Source organism: Branchiostoma belcheri, unplaced genomic scaffold, assembly GCF_001625305.1.
Source record: "Branchiostoma belcheri isolate BF01 breed outbred unplaced genomic scaffold, Haploidv18h27 scaffold158, whole genome shotgun sequence".
In the NCBI taxonomy this organism is placed as follows: Eukaryota; Metazoa; Chordata; class Leptocardii; order Amphioxiformes; family Branchiostomatidae; genus Branchiostoma; species Branchiostoma belcheri.
In genome coordinates, this window is record NW_017803024.1 from 395,420 (window position 1) to 416,512 (window position 21,093).

Here is a 21,093-nt window from a genome sequence, read left to right on the forward strand (position 1 = left end):
CCCTTAATCATCACCATCTACAGAAGCTCTGCAATGTTAAACACTATTCATCACACAGACAGGGCTCGTCATAACAAGCAATCCATCAAACCCCATGGGGAGGGGAGAGGGTTGGTGGTGGAGTACTGGTCTGCATTACAATTTACAGTTAGGCCCGATCTAGAAACGGTATACCGTTCGAAACGGTACGAAACGTTTCGCCACAGAAAACGGTTCGTCTTTAAGTTACCCTACTTTTGCTACTTTTCCCTTTGGAAGGCCTGTTGGAGGCTAGTCTCATCCAGAGCCCCCTATATAAACGTATCATAGTAAAACTAAGATGTAGCAAAAAATTGAAGCCAGCACAATGCCTTCCTGAGGGGTTATGGATAGTAAGATTCAGCAAAAACACAGTAACCTGCACATGGCCTTCCTAAAGTAAGAGAGCCTCGGTAAGGATAACATTTTCCCAAACTAACTCTATGCTGGTCAAACTACTAGGGCAAATTATTCACCCTCAGCCCGCGTTCTTGTGGAGGCGATCACTAGTTCCTGTCATGTCGGGCGCGTTCCTTCACGCCCGGTGCGGATTCCAAGCTGCGGGCGGACCTTGGGCGGCTGACAGGCGGGTTGATGTGCGGGGCTGTCCCGGCGTGCTTACCTGCGACCTGCCCGATCCCGCCGTAACACGACCCAGCTGTGCCTCACGGAGCTTCTGTGCACTTCTCTACACAACATGTAGCCTCTACCAGGCTTAGGTAGCCTCTACCAGGCTTCAGGGTGTGGCTGACAGGCGGTATGATGTGCGGGGTTGTACCGGCGTGTTTACCCCAGTACCTGCGTGACCCCGTCGTAACACGCCACAGCTGTGCCTCACAAGCAGCTCGGAGCTTCTGTGCACTTTTGTACAGAGTTACACTACCAGGCTTCGGAAGGCGACTGGAAGGAGTAGAAATCGGCCAAATACAGAGATAACATGCCGGGGGAGTTGGTCTGCTGGAGAGAACAGTTTGTCGCACCCGAACTGTACTCTCCAGCAGACCAACTCTCCTGCCGAGTCCTGGCATGCTATCTCTCTATTTGACCGATTTCTACTCATTCCAGCCGCCTCCCGAAGCCTGGTAGAGGCTAGGAGCGGCTGTCAGGCGATAGAACGTGCGGGGTTGCTTACCTGCGGCCGTAACACGGACCAGCTGCGGCCCCTGGGCAGCCCGGAGCTTCTGTGCACTTCTCTTCAGAGTACAGAGTTACACAACTTGTCCTAGCCTGGATGCCAGACCCATAACACATTACTAGGACTTCGTTATCCCTGGGGAGTACTAGGCTGTAGAATTTTAATAAAGTGCCCGTAGATACACAAGAGACCCTCCCTCCGTACCAGGTCACTAACCTTCGGGTGCTAGCCTGGAATCCATCCCTACAAGATATCTGCCGGTTCTAGTATAGTACTCACTACTAGTACTAGTACTAGAACTGTCAAATAGGTCGTAGGGATAGATTACAGGCTATTCGGGTGCGGTAAAATGTATTCTCTATCTATTAAACGGACAAACTCCCCCGGTATGTTATCTCTCTATTTGGCCAAATTTCTACTCTTTCCCGCCGCCTTCCGAAGCCTGGTAGAGGCTACCTCCGCGCCAGTTCACGCGAGGTCAGCCCAGGGTTATTTGCCGGTTATTTGCCGGTTGTTTGGCGGGTTGTTGACTGTCCAAGTATTGACTGAATAACTCCAGTCCATAAAACGGCGATTATCTGCGTGATGCTGAGATAACCGCGAGTGTAAGGTGGGTTTCGGGGCGACACGAGAGGAGCTGAAGTTAATTTTCGTCTCATAAACTCTCATAAAGGGGATCGTGTGGAGTAACAGGAGAGTGTTTGATTCAGACCCAAGAGGTCCCGGGTTCGAATCCTGCCCGATGCCACCGAACCTGTGCCCTTGGGAAAGGTACTTTACACGACTTCCCTCACTTCACTACCTAGTTTTGGTTAGGGACGTCCCTCGGATAGGACGTTGAATGGAAGTCCCGTGAGCCACACCCCACGCACGTAGGGGACCATCCCGTTGTGAGTGGTTCAAACCTTACAGTCATGGTCTTACGCAGCTTGTACTTACATATACCAAACCAACACAGCACAGCATACGGGCCTAACCTGGGGATTTACTGCGTAATAAAACAGCTGGTGTTCAGGACGGCTGCCCGCCCTCGCCACACGTCTAGTCAAACTAACAACTACTCCACCTGACGCCCTGCTAGAAACCTTCATCTCCAACTATAGTCCAAGCCTTTTGGCGGCTGCAAGACAGTGTGATACTGTCAAATTGACCAGGTAGTATCCATTTGATATGCAGGAAGTTAAAAATCTTGATGATTTTACCTCCTTGCAAGGCAGTTTTCATTTGCCAAGAAATTGGATGACTACATCAGGTTCAGTCTGGGAATTAAAAAGAGGAACAAGGAAAAAGCGACGGAAATGTTGCTGAAACGAGGAAAACATGACCCGTACTTGGCACGCGGCTCGACAGATGGTTTGGCGATACGGAAAACAGTAAAACTGAGTCAGGATAAAATTGGTAATCTTGTAACCTGGGTGCCAGATCCTTAGCACACTAGGCTCAAAGTTATACATTGTGCTCTTGTGTCTAGTCCAAGCATATCATACGGTGGCAAGGCAGCATCCATTGGCCAGGATAGTACGTGGCTAGTAATCATGGACACTCCTCTGGTCAATGGATACTACCTTGCCACCGTATGATCTGCTTCGCCTTGGAGATTACCCTAGGCCTTGTCTGTTCTAGAAAGTTTCTGTTTTAATAGTTTATTACAGATATCTACGTGACTGCAGCCCAGCCTGTTGCTGATTACAAGTTTCTCCTCCTTCCATCTGGTTCTTGTCTGTTCTATAAAGTTTTTATTTCATTGCAGATTTGTATATGACTGTAGTACGGGTTTATCACATGTTGATGATGCTCTTGTGTGGTTCTTGTTCAGTCTTTGCATGCCTGGGCCACGCGCCACGGGCCAGTCTGTTGCTGATTCCAAGTTCCTCCTCCTCCCATCTGGTTCTTGTCTGTTCCGGGTCAGCAGGGGTCAAGAGAAGAACAACATCGCTGCTACCAGCGGCAGGCAGGCGGTAAGGCGAGATTCTACCAGCGGCTAGCCTCTACTAGGCCTCGGGAGGCTACCATCTAGCCTCTACCAGGCTTCGGGAGGCGGGTAGCCTCTACCAGGCATCAGGGGGCGACTGGAGTAGAAATCGGCCAAATATTGAGATAGTATGCCGGGGGAGTTGGTCTGGTGGAGAGAACAGTTTGCCGCTCCAGCAGACCAACTCCCCTAGTATGCTATCTCTCTATTTGGCCGACTTCTACCATTTCCAGCCGCCTCCCGAAGCCTGGTAGAGGCTATCCAGCGGCCGGTGCCGTCCGTAAGGCGAGAAGGCGGGCCGTTAGCGGGTTTGTTTGGGTAAGCCCGTGGAAGTAGGGCGGGCCTCTGGCTGCAAGGCGCGCGACGGGGGCTCAGGAGGCGCGTAGCCCGGTAGCCGGGAGGGGCGGGCCGCCAACGGGGTGCGAACAAGTCCGCCGCGTTCAGGCCGAGTTCTCACATACTTGCTGCGGCTACTGAGGACTCAAGCAGATACAGGGAGCGAACAATTCCCGGTAGCCGGGGAGGGGCGGGCCGCCAACGGGGTGCGAACAAGCCCTGGTGAGTTCTCACATACTTGCCGGGGCTACTGGGGGATCCAAGCGAAGTCGACCGGGTGTGAACATGGGCCCTACAGAGTTCTCACATACTTGCCGGGGCTACCAAGCAAATGTAGGAGCCCCAAGAAGATGTAGGGAGCAAATGTAGGGAAAAAAAAACACGCGAAAAACAAGTCAGACCAAGGTTTCTTGGTCAGACCGAACATTTTATATTAGAGGTCAGCTACCAAGAGAAGACGTCAAACCGGTTCAATCTGGTTCTACTGTGCAAAACCGGCAGCTTCGCGTTGCTGACATAAAAACAGGTTGATATTTGCCTTGTGCTGGTGTGCTGACGGCCGGAGGGATTTACGACTCTAGTGTGTGACAAACAGACTCCGTGCTTACTGCACTGCGATCGAGTCAACAGGCGGGGAAGAGCTTCAGCAGCCCCGAAGAAAACCCGCCCCAACTAGCCCCTCTACCAGGCTGGAAATAGTAGAATTTACTAGAAATCGGTCAAGTAGAGAGGTGACAAGCCGAGGGAGTTGGTCCGCTGTAGAGAACATTTTGCGGCTTCAACAGACCAACTCCCCCGGCTTGTTATCTCTCTATTTGGCCGATTTCTACTCTTTAGCCGCCTCCCGAAGCCTGGTAGAGGCTAGGTCCCAACCATGATAGACTGGAACTAGGTAGGCACAGTTCTGGATACGCTAGGCGGCTGCCCGGTGTTGATATGACGATTTATGACTCCTGAGTCCTGTAGAGGGACAAACAGACTCCGTGTTTACGGCGCGGAGAGTCAACAGGCGACTCTCAGGCGTCGGCGGGTTACTCATGGGAAATGGCGCCTTAATCATTTTTAATGGGACTCTAGGAAGGACGAGGCTACCCGTACATCTATAAAGTATGTACAACAGTCACGTACAAACCTGTAATAAAACAAAACTTTCAAGAACAGATAAGGCACAGATGGAGAGAGGAGAAGAACTTGCAATCTGCAACAGGCTGGCCCGGGGACTGAACCAGAACTAAAGTACAGAACATAATCAACATGGGATATACTTGTATACGAGCTACAGCTATGTACAAACCTGTAATAAAACTTCCTATATAGAACCAAGGAGCTTCTACTTGATACAGACAAGAACCAGATGGACAGAGGAAGAGAGTCTCTACATATGAGAATCTGTACATACAAGCATGTACAAGTCATGTACATCATGTGTGAGAAGTCTGACAACACAAGCGGTATTCAGGTGGGGTAAAAATTGTGCGGTAGCGACTTTGGCCCATAGCACTGCAAACGATACAACATCTCATATTCTTTCATACATTTTATTTATGATTGTTGCCAATGAGAACAGATAAGAACCATCTGGAGAACAGCAGGAGGTAGGAAAGTTCTCTGGGTTATCTCAGCTCCAGCCGGCTGTACAGTAGCCTGGGTACCAGGCCCACAGCAAACTGGGCTCAAAGTTATCCTGTGTGCATGTTGGTTAAAACTGTTGAGTTGTATTTAGCCTATATGATATGCTCCTGCTAGCAGGCTACCTGTGGTGTGAGTGGCCATCACTCACTAGCCTCTGCCAGGCTTCGGGAGGCGGCTGGATAGAGTGGAAATCGGTCAAATAGAGAGATAACATACCGAGGGAGTTCGTCTGCTGGAGAGAATATTTCGGGTGCGTCAAAATGTTCTCTCCCGCAGACGAACTCTCTCGGCATGTTATCTCTCTATTTGACATCATGATTTCTACTCTCTCCAGCCACCCCCCGAAGCCTGGTAGAGGCCAGGCCGGCTGTACAGTAGCTGCACGGAGCTCCCCTGAAACACGGGCTTACACAAACATATCATAGCTCTGCACGGATCAGCAACAAAACTGCATCTCAAATTCTTTCATACATTTTATTTGTGATTTTAGTTATGATAAGAGCCATATGTAGTTAGTTCTCTGCATGGGTTTAATATTTTAGCGCTGGCCGGCTGTACAGTAGCCGCACGGAGCTCCCCTGAAACACGGGCTACACAAACATATCCTAGCTCGGCACGGATCACCAACAAAACTGCAACTGCCATCGCCTGACGAGAAACAGATGGACACGGGAACAAGGAACCAGAACCAGGCCGTGATAGCCTCGGAACGGCCACATCGGGAGCTAAAGGGCATCTCTACGGGTACTGGGAGTGTTACAAGCCCGCCTGGGTCTATTCGCTCACCCCGAGAAGTTTATACGGAGTTTGTTTCCATCATCGTGAAGTTCGCTCAAGTGATCGGAAACATAGGGTGACTGAAAAGATGTGCTGTCAGCAAAAAGCCTAGTATATGCATACATGCGTAGGATTTGGCTGGCCAAACACTACTGCACTCTATACGGTAGCAACTTACATGTAGACGGCTTTATACATGAACAAGAAAGAACATTCGAACATCCGAACACATTCTAACATTCGCACGTAATTTCGATTCGAACATTCGCGTATTCGAAAGCGTTCCGTACGTTCGAATATTCGTACAACAGAGCATTCGAACATTCGAACTTAACACGTCTACTGTACTGTATTCGTAGTACTATGGTAGCTTGTAGCTCATGCAAACACGTTTACAGCCGGTATATATCAGGTTTAAAAGTGGGGGTAACACGGGGGCGGGAGTTATGATAAACAAGGCTGGGCAGAAATTCTTTGCATCAGCGGCCGGACTCTGGGCCTGAAGAGCCACATACGGACACATGTTTCTGTATGTGATGTTCTGTCCAAAGTGCGTGTTGTTCCACAGACAGAAGAAAAAGTAACATGTTCTGTGTTCTATACGCAGTATGGCCTAACTACAATTATACTGCCTTCCCTAAACAATACTGTCTTTGCAGCCACCAAACTAACTAGTAACTGCTTTTTAGGTCAATCAAGGTCCAAAACTAGCATGTTCCATCTTTGATACCTATTTTGTTCATACTCCCTAGAACGTACATGCTGTTTTTCTCCTGTTCTCTGCTTCTTCCCCAGAATCGTGCTACATCACCAGCCAGGCATGACTCACAAGGAAGTAACCGTGAACCTGACCTCTACATGACCCTTTCCGGGAAATAACAAAAGTGCTGACGGGAACCGAGTCAGTCGTGTTGATGTCATGATAAAATCTTCGCGTGCAGAAAAAAACACACTTTTTCACACACTCAGCATACAAACACGTTTGCGACTGTAGCCTCTACCAGCCTTCGGGAGGTGGCTGGAAGGAGTGGAAATTGGCCAAATAGAGAGATAGCATGCCGGGGGAGTTGGTCCGCTGGAGAGTACATGACCGGTATGTTGTTATGATGAAATCATCGCGTGCAGAAAAAAAAAACACTTTTCACACACACTCCATACAGATAAGTCTACGACTGCAGAATTATCTTGGCCACACAGGAATTCATAGCAACAAAACGTTTTAGTTGCCTGTGTTCTTCATACTTTCTTCCGTAGGGGGAGGTGGTCGGAATAACGTTTCCCAAAGCTATATGTGTATTGTATTTTTAGTGACTTGACATTTCATTTTCAATATACAAGTGGCGGCTAGAATATAAGTTGTGAACAACTTGAGTATGCCGCCACGTTGTCTTCATCATTTCCTTTGTATACTATTATTATTATTATTATTTCTTTGACTAATAAACATAAGCGACTAAATATTACGACTAGTATGGGCAAACGGCACGGTCACATAATTTTCTCGTGCAATTCTGATTCCAAGCAAGTTGTGACAGAACCAATCCTTGACAAGTTTTTCTGACAAGACCGCAGACATTATTTTGCAGAACATATGACCACATGCACGGCTAGATCTAACCCAAGAATGCCCCCAAATTGGAGATCGTGCTACGATAAATCGGCGTGGTTAATCGGGGCCTGACGGATCAGTGTTTACATACAGGAGTGTAATTCTTTTCTTATGGGCGAAAGTTAGCACAAGGGCCCTTGAAAAACCAACATGTTATATATCTGTATCTGTATAGCCGCCCTTCGGCGTAACAAACCAGCTTCTGTATCTGTATCTGTATAACCGCCCTTCGGCGTAACACACCAGCTTCTGTATCATACCAGCTTCTGTATCTGTATAACCGCCCTTCGGCGTAACACACCAGCTTCTGTATCTGTATAGCCGGTATATATAACCGCCCTTCGGCGTAACACACCAGCTTCTGTATCTGTATAGCCGGCATAACCGCCCTTCGGCGTAACACACCAGCTTCTGTATCTGTATAACCGGCATAACAGACCTTCGGCGTAACACACCAGCTTCGCAGGCACGCGGCGCGGCGGCTTACACCGAACGACTTGTTACACCTAACCCTTGACTCTAAACATTAAGGCATGGAAGTAGAAGGGCACAACTTATACCTCCATGTTTAAAGCTAACGCCCCTACTGTACTTGGTGACATGACAGAGTTCTACTCTGCGATAGTTCTAGGAAAGAATGAGTTAAAATTCCCGTGAAAACTTCGGCTGAACTTACCGGAGCTTGTTGCTTCCTCTGTCGGGGAGACGTGGTGTTGTGTCCCGGGAGAGTCAGCCTGTCTGCTCGGGTGTGCTTCCGAGTCCGTACCGGGAACGATCAGGACAGTGGGTGGGGGGAGAGGGCGAGGGGCACCGAGGGAGGCGGGGAGGAAGGCACGGTAAACCTAACGGGGTCGGCAGCGGGGTTACTCACAACTTCTCAGTTTGGACCGCGACCCAACTTCTCGAGCGCACGCGCAGTCGACGGCAATTTGTCAACCCGGCAGGAGTCACCAATCAGAGACCGGGTCACGAAAGGTCAAGAGCCGACGATAAACATCTTAGAAAACTCAGTGTGTTGCAAAGCCTGGAGATAAGGTGGTGTAGCCTCTACCAGGCTTCGGGAGGTGTCTGGAAAGAGTAGAAATCGGCCAAATAGAGAGATAACATGTTGTGGGAGTTGGCAAACTGTTCTCTCCAGCAGACTTACTCCCTAGGCATGTTATCTCTCTCTCTACGATTTGGCCAATTTCTACTATTTCCAGCCGCCACCCGAAGCCGGGTAGAGACTACCGACTCCCTCGACATGTTATCTCTCTCTATTTGGCCAATTTCTACCGAATCTACTCCGAGTCCAGCCGCCTCCCGAAGCCTGGTAGTGGTAGAGGCTAGAAAAGCTTGTAGATAAGATGTTGTGTGTTCCACAGATGTAGCGTGTAGAAACATCCCACAGCTGCAAGTCGTCTTGTTTCTTCTTACAACCATCTTTAAGTCCCGTTTCTGGCGAGCGTCTCCAAGGCGTCTGGAGTTTCTTGTAAGGTTCTTAAAGAGGCATTTCGGTAGGGGTCAAGAAAGGTCAACCATCATAGATTAAGATCTTATATAAACCGTGGCAGAAGTGGGCAAACATATCATGTCCTCGCCTGGTCTCCACCAGACTACTTTGCAGGATGAATAAATGATATACAGCGATATACATGACCCTGCCAAATACATGACTCCGACACTACTTTGGGTTTTCAAGTATACCTGAGAAAAGGGGTGGGACGGGTTTAGTCGTGATGTGGGAGACTAAACCTAACCTAACCCTAATCGTAAATTCTAACCCTAATCCTGAACAATGATCCAAACTCTAACCCTAGCCCTAGCTCTAAACACCTGACCTCTCGAGTATGTGGCAGCTCGTGCAAGGATTTGGCTCAACCAAGGACAATTTATACAGAATAATATGTTCAGAGGGATAGTACTAGTAAACTGAACTGAACTGAACTGATAATGTCCTTGGCTTTAAAAATCGCGCGTTCCGGTGACCTATAACCTGTTACGGAAACGTTTGGTAGTCTGGGAATCGTCATGACGCGTTTTGTTCGCCCTGCTGACGGCCTGACGGGAAAATGACGCGATGACGCGACACAGACCTTGACACACCTTTTCCGTAGAGCGTAATTCTACTTAGAGTGTAGACGGATCTAATACAACGTAGAGCGTAATTGGCGCATTTTCTGTAGTTGACCGGACCCACTGCCGGCGTTTGTGAGGATGTCCGCCGCCCTTCGGCGTAACACACCGGCTTCGTAGGCACGCGGCGCGGCGGCAGCTGGCTACTATCGAGGTTAAAGAATGGTACCTACCTATATCTAGATCTATTATTGTATCTGACAGAACAATGCCCAGTGTAGGCATGTGCCGGGATGTCCGCCGCCCCTCACAACTATCTCAGGAATGGCGGGAAACGGCCGGCCTTGGAGCCGCTGACGGACGAGAAACGGACCGACTTCTACAGGGGATAGCCTAGGTGCCAGGCCACTGGCAGGGCGACACAGGGAATAGCCTTGGTGTCAGCGCACCGAAGCTTAGCGAGTACACGGGTTTGTTCAAGGCCAGCCAGGCCCGTGGCATGGCTCGTATACATGGCTCTACAGAAGCAGCCTGGGTGCCAGGATTTGTACAGGATTAGCCTGGTCGCCAGGCCGCTAGCAGGGCCTCTTCACAGGTTTGTTTCTACCGTGAAGACTAGCCTGGGTGCCAGGCCACTGGCAGGGCGACACACAGGTTTGGTTCTACAGGGAATAGCCTTGGCGTCAGGCACAGCCCACCAATGCAAGCTTTAATAGCCAGTGTACAATGCCAGCCAGGTCCGTGGCAGGGTTCGTATACATGGCTCTACAGAAGTAGCCTGGGTGCCAGGCGGCTGTCAAGGCGCGAGGCAAAGGTTTCAACAGAACTAGCCTCGGGGACTCCTCTTCTTTGGCCGGTAACGGATCTTGGGGAGTGGACGAAAGCAAACTCCTGCTACACTCAGTTTCCACTATGTATACATCAAAACAATAAAACTACAATCGAGAGTGCCCGTATCTATCAGTATCTATCAGTTTCTGTCTGTAGGAATGTAATCAGTTGATGTGATCGCTGCCCGGCTGATCCTGACATCGTTACTGTGTAGTTCCACTGGTGATTAACGACTCATAAACCCCTCCTCCTAATCCTGAGGAGACTGGACTCTGTCAGTTCTGTACTAGCCTGACTTGCGGTCGCCTGTCCCAGAAGATTGTTGTTCCCGTAGAGCTTGTGTAACACCAGGCTATTTCTGTACGCCACGGACAAGTTAGCTGGTACAACTTGAAGATCTTGTCGCCTACAAAGGTTGTAAAATTTGGCAACCTCTCATTTACGAAAAGAAGAACTGTCAATATAAAACATTTAAAAGCCTTATTGGCGAAAAGGAGATAAGTTTAAAAATGTAAAAAGAATGCACAGCTTTCAAAAGAAATTAGCTGGTAAAGAAGACCTCGCCTTCAAAGTTTGCAATTTGGCAACCTCTCATTTACGAAAAGACTTGGCAATGTAAAAACATCATTTGAGTCACTTGTCTACTTCTAGTTCTTGAGTTTAGAAACGATGACAAGTTAGCTGGTAAAAAGAATGTACAACTTTGACTCTGGTAAGAAAAGACCTCGCCGCCTACAGTTTGGCAACCTCTTATTTACGAAAATAAGAATTAGCAATAAAAAATTAACACAGATGAACTTTCATAAACTTGTCTACTTCTACGTTTCCAGAGTTTAAAAAAAAAACAACGAACGATCGAACGCTATCGATGAGGCTGGCGAACGAATTGACAGACGAACGAACAAACAAACTGACGAACGAACGATAGATATCTAGCCCATCCCAGAAGAAGTCAGCGCAGGCGCCTGAATTAAGTGGAAAATTGATGTGATGACATTCCTTCGCACCGCGTTTCTATTCCTGCTGAATGTTGGAAGACGACCAGACCTTTCAGGTGATTAATGACATCATACTACACCCTCCCCCTTTCCCTCCGCCCTCCTCACGACCCCCTCCGCACACACCGTTTGGAGACTGTCAACTGTCAGTCTGTTAGTCTGGACACCAGGCTGTTTCCTGAGGCTAGTACACACACCAGGCCAACTCCTCAACTCCAGGCACAACATGCTCCCAAGGAAATCGCATACTACAAACCTTCCTGAATTTCAGTAAAATTTCCTTAAAACATGTTGGCCCACTAGCCAAGGAGAAAAGGAGCTGGCCTGGAAAGGCCCGAGAGCCGAGGCTGAAGTACTGAAATTAAAGCCCTCGAAACAGCCCGTTACCCAGGCTACAGGTCTCCCGTCTGTGGCCAGCTGTGTAACCCGACCGTTCCCAACAGACCCGTGTGTGTGGGGCCGGGCCAGTTTGGTGGCGCCACGGCAGACGGGCACAGGTCGTAACTCTCCGATCCCGACGTGGAAAACGTGGTTCATGTCAGAACGAACTTTCAGCCTACTTACTAGCAACTACACAATGTCTACTCTTCAAGCAGAGGTTTGGGTTTGGGATAATTTTCGGCGTGTGTTTAGTCATTGTGAAAAAAAATTCCAGTGCAAGAAAGAAAGCCAGTTAAAAAAGCCTAAAAACACGCCAAAAATAACCCCAAACCCAATCCTCTGTTTGGAGAGCACACAATGTCCTTACTAGTTTTATTTACATCTAGCCTAGTATATTCAAGGTGATTTTGAAAACACCCCCTCATCGAGAGACTGCATTTCAAAATCAAATCCAAATGCTTGAGTAACTGGTTTTGGCGTATCTTATTACTTGGATGTCTCACCTTCACCAACGAGTGTTGGGAATACCTCTGAGTCAGCAGTCCAATCCTTGCAAGACCGTCCCCTCCTTTGTAGTAGACCACAGCTTAACGTGTTAGCCTTACTTGATTTTGAGGGAGGCATCTTAGCAAAAGCCCCAGCACCACGTCAAGGTGTACCTCCATTGCCGAGGAAATTTGGGACGTCATCCTGCTCACAACCACCAACCTTGTCCAAGCTGTTGGTGGGCATGTCAGGATGAGCGTCAAGGTTACCAAAATTGAGTGCCAATTAGAATTAGTCCATGTCCAAGCAAATGGCCTGGCTGGAATATTTCAGGCTACACGAGAATGCATATCAGTTTAAGACGATTTCTATTTTACTTTCCTCACGGTCCACCGAGTAACATTAACCAGTGGACTCTACTGAAAAGGAAAAATTACATATGTTAGTGTCATGTACACAATTACACCTTGTTTCTGGATGTCTGGATAAGTAAAGAAAGTAACAACTCACCTAGCTGGCCGTTCTTCCGGTTCAGACGATCACAGAAAGAGCAGTTTCAAAATGCTGGCACGGAAGAATCCAAACACGCAAAATCCAAAATGTGAAAATGAAGGTCAAAATAAACAGTTTCAAAATGCTGGCACGGAAGAATCCAAACGCGCAAAATCCAAAATGGGAAAATGAAGTTCAAAATGACAGTTTCAAAATGCTGGCACGGAATAATCCCGCAAAATCCAAAATGTAAAGCTACTTACTTACTTACTTACTTATTAAAATGTGAAAATGAAGGTCAAAATAAGCAGTTTCAAAATGCTGGCACGAAAGACTCCAAACACGCAAAATCCAAAATGGAAACATGAAGTTCAAAATAAGAAGGCAGTTTCAAAATGCTGGCACGGAAGAATCCAAACACGCAAAATCCAAAATGGAAACATGAAGTTCAAAATAAGAAGGCAGTTTCAAAATGCTGGCACGGAAGAATCCAAAGACGCAAAATCCAAAATGTGAAACGGTCAAAATGTTTCAAAATGCTGGCTCGGAAGGATCCAAACACGCAAAATCCAAAATGTGAAAATGAAGGTCAAAATACGAAACGGTTTCAAAATGCTGGCACGGAAGAATCCAAACACGCAAAAGCCAAAATGCGAAACTACTTACTTACTTACTAAAATGTGAAAACCTAGGTCAAAATAAGCAGTTTCAAAATGCTGGCACGGAAGAATCCAAAGACGCAAAATTCAAAATGTGAAGGTCAAAATAAGAAGGCAGAATCCAAATACGCAAAATCCAAAATGCGAAGGTTAAAATAAGAAGCAGTTTCAAAATGCTGTCACGGAAGAATCCAAACACGCAAAATCCAAAATGGGAAAATGATGTTCAAAATAAGAAACAGTTTCAAAATGCTGGCACGGAAGAATCCAAACACGCGAAATCCAAAATAGGAAAAAGATGTTCAAAGCAAGAAACAGTTTCAAAATGCTGGCACGAAAGAATCCAAACACGCGAAATCCAAAATGGGAAAATGATGTTCAAAATAAGAAGCAGTTTCAAAATGCTGGCACGGAAGAATTCAAACACGCAAAATCCAAAATGTGAAGGTCAAAATAAGAAGCAGTTTCAAAATGCTGGCACGGAAAAATGCAAACGCGCAAAATTCAAAATACGCAAAGCCATAAGCTGAAGACAAAAATTCCCCACCCCCTTATTTTATCTTTACATTTGACGATGGAAATAAAGAGACAAATCTTATCTGGTCTAGTCGTCTTCTTTTCTTGACGCTTGCTTCCTTCAGGAGACGTTTGGTATAAATGAATGAGCCCCTCAGTCCTTGCTCCAATTCATCCTTCTAGTTCAGATTCAGCCAGAACCCGTGGTGCGTTGCAGTACCATCTTCTGCTATCAGGGGGCGCGTCTGTGTGGCAGAAGGAAAGAGCGTTTTGGAGCCAGTTGTTTGAGGTTGAAGATATATACAGGAATGTGGAAGGATCTGAAACGTAACAGAAGATTAGCTGTATCATAATGTTATTCTACTTTCATTAGTATATAAGCACCAGATCTAGTTATATTTTTGCATACGTTTGTAATATTCTACGTGTGGGACACAACACTAGCAACAGCTGCCTGTGCTTCACGTGTATAGTTACAATTTCAATAAATCAAACCAATTCAAACATGAAAATTCAAAACATTTGTTATGTAATATAAAGCTGCCTCCCTTCCAACTTACCTAGATAGCTATCGCAGCTGGCTGACGTGGCAGGCTGGCACTTCGACTGAATGAATATCAAGTTGAAGTTTTGGCCTATGAAGTTCTGCTGGCTTCCTTCATGGTCCCTCTGGCAACGTCAAGAGGTGGGGTCTACTGGAAAGGCAACATATCACTCCATCCCCCCTTCCTACTCAATCCCTCGTACCCTGTTTCTGGGTGCTACTAAACTGTTCAGACCAGACAAGGTATGTAGTATAAACCCTGGCTTAAACTCTTTCAACGCCGCCCACCCTTACTCCTTACATTTAACGGGAAGAAAGAAAAATCTCATCTGGTCTTGTAGTCTTCGTCGAAGCTTGCTTCCTTCCTCGAATGAAGACTGAGCCTCACAGCAAGGAGTTTGGATGGTAAAGACCACGACCTGCTTCCAACGATGAACGTCAGGATCTGTATACAAAGTCAAACGAAAGAAGAAGAGAAAAAAAAAACTTTCGGAAGAGGGGTTAGTAACAAATTCATCACCCCACCCCCCTACTTCCTCCCTCGTACCTTGTTTCTGGGTGCTACTAAACTGTTCAGACCAGACAAGGTATCTAGTATAAACTCTGGCTTAAACTCTTTCAACGCCGCCCACCCTTACTCGTTACATTTAACGGGAAGAAAGAAATCCCATCTGGTCTTGTAGTCTTTGTCAAGCTTGCTTCCTTCCTCGAATGAAGACTGAGCCTCACAGCAAGGAGTTTGGATGGTAAAGACCACGATCTGCTTCCAACGATGAACGTCAGGATCTGTATACAAAGTCAAACTAAAGAAGAATAGAAAAAAAAAAACTTTCGGAAGATGAGTTAGTAACACATCCCCCCTCCTACTCTCTCCCCCTCGTACCCTGTTTCTGGGTGCTACTAAACTGTTCAGACCAGACAAGGTATGTAGTATAAACTCTGGCTTAAAGTCTTTCAACGCCGTCCACCCTTACTCGTTACATTTAACGGGAAGAAAGAAAAAATCTCATCTGGTCTTGTAGTCTTCGTTAGCTTCGAACCTTGCTTCCTTCCTCGAATGAAGACTGAGCCTCACAACGTAAGGATCTGAAAACAAAGTCAAACTAAAGAAGAAGAGAAAAAAACGCCCTTTCGGAAGGACCCCGGTTTCCCAAGCCCGGTTACCAGACCTATTTCTCGAGAGGATAAACACTCAGGAGATAACTAGCCCGGTAACCAGGCTTTTCCCTCCCTGGTATGGGACAAAAACATAAAATGGCAGAAGTTGCCGGAGGAAAAAGACAGGTTAGTTATGGGTTGGCCCTAAGTGTGAGTGCTACGCGAGTTTGTAGGTACCCCCCAATTTTGTCAAGGGAGAAAAAATACATGTTAGTACAGCATGCAGTCCCACATGGCTCACCTCTGGCATCATCAGCTGGGCGGTCTGGCTTGTCCTCTCCACATCAATACAATCATATTAAAGTGCTTCTAGATAAGTTTTTGATGTGCCTTGTGATTATACAAAAACAATCTTTTTTGCAGGCCAGGATTTTGCTCCCTGTGTCAGCACACACTTGGACTACTAACTACGCTCGCTAACGGTCCCTAGGCGTTTAACTCACCTTCGCTAAGTCTAAGTCTAACTTAACTTCAAGTGCATGTGAGCATCAGAGAGCAAGCCATGGCATAAACAGGTGCAAAAATTAACACCAAGAAAATCACTTTCATGCCCTCAATTTTCCAACTTATTTAGGTACAATGGTACAATCTCTTACGTCAAAACAAGTGTCAATCTTACTTAGCTACAACTAAGTCTAAGAAATTGTATCCCTGCACCCCAAAATTCTATCTATTACTAAGTAACATAATGACATAGATATTGCATCGAAGTAAAAACAAGGCACATCGTGTCCAAACATTCCCTACATAAACTACAAAACTGTTTACACTATAAAGATTACATGTAATATAAAGTCTCCCAACGCCCCCATCCCTTACTCTTTATGTTTGACGGTAAAAAAATCAAAATTTATCTGGTCAAGTCGTCTTCGTGAAGCTTGCTTCCTTCAGGAAACATCTGGTATAAAGGAACGAGCCCCACGATCCAATCCACGATCCAATCCATCCTTCGAGTTGAGATTCAGCCAGAACCTGTTGAGTGCTGCAGTACCATCTTCTGCCATTAGGGGGCGCCCTGTGTGCAAAAGGAAAGTAATTTAGTTTTAGAGGCTGCCGTTGTAAGAGCAATGTAAGGAGTTGATTATGAATGTCAGCAATGTATGTATCCATACATTAGAATGTACTTGGATGAATATATAGGTGAAACAGGCATAGCAACAGTGCCTAAAACAAGCAAGTTAACCCAGGCTACCTGCAAAACATTTACAACTTCGCAAGACATATTGAATATGCGTAAATTCGTCGGTGCAACCTGCAGATTTAACCGAAAACACAAGGCATAACGCTACGTTACGGGCACAGAATAAGTCCAACGCACTTCGCTTATCTCTCACCATGTACAGGATAACGTACACGTACGAGTACATCTTTAAAACGGTTCATTCTAGCTCAGCTAGAAATAGTGAAATTTACAGTAAACGCACCTGGCTGGAGGAATTCTGACGCCATGGCATCCAAACTCCGCCTTTGGCCGGCCGGCTGGACTGGAAACCTGGTAAAAAAAAACAACAAGAAACATTAAAATTAGCCATTTTGTGACAGAAAACGTCAACAATTTCACATCGGCAGTTCAAATAAATTGCTCCGAATATGCTTGGCTAAAGTTGTTACATGTAACGCAACAGGTCTTTTTGCGGTCGGAGCCAGGGCTATGCATACATTATCGTGGCGCGAAACATGACCAAGACATCTTCGGTAACTACGGGAAACCGGTGATTGGCGGATAAATCAGTTGCCGAGAGGCTTGGCCAAAATCGGGCAAAAAAAGCAACTATAAGTATAAAAACAGACATTTCATGACAGAAACCTTCGCTAATATGACACTGGCTGTTGAAATAAAATGCTATAAACTCGTTTGGCTTAAGCAGTTTCATATGACGCTTGTGGCGGGAACTACGGCCCGGCATTGAGCATAAATTAACCTCATTACCGGGAGCAGTTGTTGTTGACCAGAATCGAGCAAAAAATCAACTTTAACCATGAAAATATGGATTTTTATGACAGAAACCCTCACTGATTTGACACTGGTTTTTAAAATAAAATGATATAAACACGTTTGGCTTAAGCAGTTTCAAATGACGCTTGTGGCAAAAACTTGTGGCGGGAACTGCAGCCCTGTACCGAGCATACATTACCGGGAGCCGTTTTTGTTGACCAGAATCGACCAAAAATCAACTTTAACCATAAAAATATTGATTTTTATGACAGAACCCCACGCTAATTGGTTGTTTAAATAAAATGTTATAAACACGTTTGGCTTAAGCAGTTTCAAATGGCGCTTGTGGCGGGAACTTGTGGCGGGAACCACGGCCCGGTACCGAGCATATGTTACCGGGAGCCATTGTTGTTGACCAGAATTGAGCAAAAATCAACTTTAACCATGAATATATGGATTTTCATGACAGAAACCCTAGCTAATTTGACACTGGTTGCTTAAATAAAATGCTATAAACGCGTTTGGCTTAAGCAGTTTCAAATGACGCTTGTGGCAAAAACTTATGGCGGGAACCGGCGCGGCCCGGAACCGAGCATACATTACCGGGAGCCGTTGTTGTTCACCAGAATGGAGCAAAAAAATCAACTTTAACCATGAAAATATAGATTTTTATGACAGAAACCCTCCCTAATTTGACCCTGGTTGTTAAAATAAAATGCTATAAACACGTTTGGATTCAGTTGTTTCAAATACGCTGCAGGCTTTTGGCGAGAACATATGTTACTGACCGATAGCCACGAGACGTGAGACAACAGTAAATCATATTCTTCCTTTCCGTGGACAATTTCTCTCATTAAAATCTTACCAAAGACTCAAAAGTCATCTCACGTTTCTGTGAGAACACTGCCGAAGGCAATACGTCGATAGCCAGTGTTATTCTACGGCTAGGAATGGAAGAAAAGCTTACCTTGTAGGCAGCAAATCCGCACTAGTAGCCTCTGGGCCGTGCGTGGCATGTCTATGCTGGCTTGGCTCATCTTCACAAATGGAAGTTCCTAATTTGAATACAAACCTCCACGGCTGATGCCTGGACTGTCACATTTTCTTCTGGAGGGGTATCTAAGAGAACGGAAATGCTTTTTTTTTTTCAAAATCCTTCAGGAAATTCTTGCGCGGTTTGCAGAAGTTTTCTTGTGGAGAAAGTTTTTGAATGTGCAGTGTATTTTTTGCTCTGTCTCGATATCTTGGCTTGGCTTCGTTTCTTTCGTTTCCTCGATATATATACACTTGACAACAAGTATCACCCCCCTCCTACCAATTTTTGGTACATCCCAGTACGCAGGTGAGGATCCGCTCTCTCATTGGTCAATCCACTAATTGCCGTGCTGTGATTGGTTGAGCTTGTAATTGGTTTGACTCGTAAATGCAGCCGCTCTCTCATTGGTCAATCTACTAACTGCCATGCTGTGATTGGTTGAACAGGTTAATTGGATTGACATGATCGGTGTAGAGGTGTATGCTCTCCAACCAGAGATTTGGTCTGTTTTAGAATGCCTTTCTTTTATTGCTTTTTCTACCGGAAAACTGCTAGAGCCCGCGAAGACAGCCTGCCCCAGCCACGATAACAGGCTACAAAATGAGCCCCCCCACCCCCTCCCATACCCAAACCTAACGTACTGGTCTTTTCTTGAACTGCAAATTGCTTCAAATATACTGACGGAAGACTACATGAATACAAGAATACAAGTTACATAGTCTCTGTATGTAACACCGCCTTTCTACTGCGCCTCCTATCGCCGAGTTGTAGTACTACAGTTGCTCGTTTGCCTGATAACCTACAACCAGCCGCCCAGAGAATTAAGGTCTGTAGCAATATCCGGCAAAAGAACGCGTTAAAACTTTTACAAAAAGCAGTATCAAATCTCTACAAAGGGGCGCTATAAATACGACATCAAGTAGAACATAGGGCCTAGAATGTCATTTTTACAACTTTCGCTATACTGCGTAAGGGTATTTATGTAGAAATAAAACTCGACAATACTTAGTTGACTTTAATCTGCTTTATTTTCATATTTCCTGGTTACATGTACCTAGGATTTGTAACCTACAGATATTTTTGATTATTTGCTCCTTTCTTGTATTTTTCTCACTAACGGTTAAGGGTTGATTTTTGTAAATTTATTTTTCATAAATTTACAATATACCTGCAAGCAAACTTGCCCTTAAACAATTCAATATCACGGCAATGAAAACTTGGGTAGATCTAAAGTATACAGAGACTGATCTTACGATCTTTCCGGCAAAGATGTGTCGATAACGATGAACGTCTATTGGACCATATGCCTGTGGGGTCGTCAAGGGACGCAAGATGCAACATCCAAAATAGATTCTAACGTCTGACATTTATTGTTGCTAAGGAGACATGGGAACATGCAGTTTTATTTTCAATTTAAAGGAATATCATAAAAATATGTTCTTACCTAGTGATGTTATGAAATTTAGTCTATTCAGCAACACATTACGACTATGATTAGTCATACTGTGATGCTATCGCCTTCAGTGGTGATTTAATCAATGCAACCTTTTATGTAAATAATTCCGGGTAATACACGCCAGTAGCAAAGACCTCCAGTCATAAATGTGTATTTGTAAATGACATTGAGTAGCAGGAAACAACTCTATAAAGAGATGATTGGGAAATCCAGGTTTACAACTTGATAGTCTGCACAGCTTTACTGTAAGAGCTTTACTGTTCTTACACAGGGTCTGTAACGAGGAGTCATAAACTTTTTACTCCGGGATAACGATGTAAAAGATAATCCTTTTTGCCACGTATTGTTACGGCAGTGTTATCGATCCATCCATCATTTATGCGAAAGTCTTCAGATCTCCTCCTTCACGAAGTCTCAGTTTCATCCTTTAAGAACGATGTTATAATTTCTCACTTGGCTGCTGGATTAAACTGTTGCTACAAGACAGAATAAAACGACGTTTGGCAGAATGGTGGTAGGGGAAAGGCACTTCACACGACTGTCCTTATTTCTTCAGGCTGGGTGGAATTTGGTACCCCAACCCGATTGGGCCAAGTTGACCAGGGTAGTGGACCGAGTTGACCGAGGTTGATCGAGTTGACCGAGTTGACCAGGGTAGGTTGACCAGGGTAGTGGACCGAGTTGACCGAGTTGACCGAGTTGACCAGGGTAGTGGACCGAGTTGACCGAGTTGACCGAGTTGACCGAGTTGACCGAGTTGACCGAGTTGACCGAGTTGACCAGGGTAGTGGACCGAGTTGACCGAGTTGACCGAGTTGACCAGGGTAGTGGACCGAGTTGACCGAGTTGACCGAGTTGACCAGGGTAGTGGACCGAGTTGACCGTGTTGACCGAGTTGACCGAGTTGACCGAGTTGACCGAGTTGACCAGGGTAGTGGACCGAGTTGACTGAGTTGACCGAGTTGACCGAGTTGACCGAGTTGATCTAGTTGACCGAGTTGACCGAGTTGACCAGGGTAGTGGACCGAGTTGACTGAGTTGACCAGGGTAGTTGACCGAGTTGACC

At 45.9% G+C, this 21,093-nt stretch overlaps 1 protein-coding gene across 1 annotated transcript in view; it reads right to left on the reverse strand.

Moving 5' to 3' along the window:
* LOC109465803 (protein odd-skipped-related 2-like) overlaps positions 1-8,219 on the reverse strand; it is an 11,550-nt gene extending 3,331 nt beyond the window's left edge. The window contains exon 1 of the mRNA XM_019763245.1: positions 8,156-8,219. The gene's annotated coding sequence lies outside the window, so the exon portion shown is untranslated. The remainder of the gene's footprint in view (positions 1-8,155) is intronic.
* Positions 8,220-21,093: the final 12,874 nt, after the last annotated feature.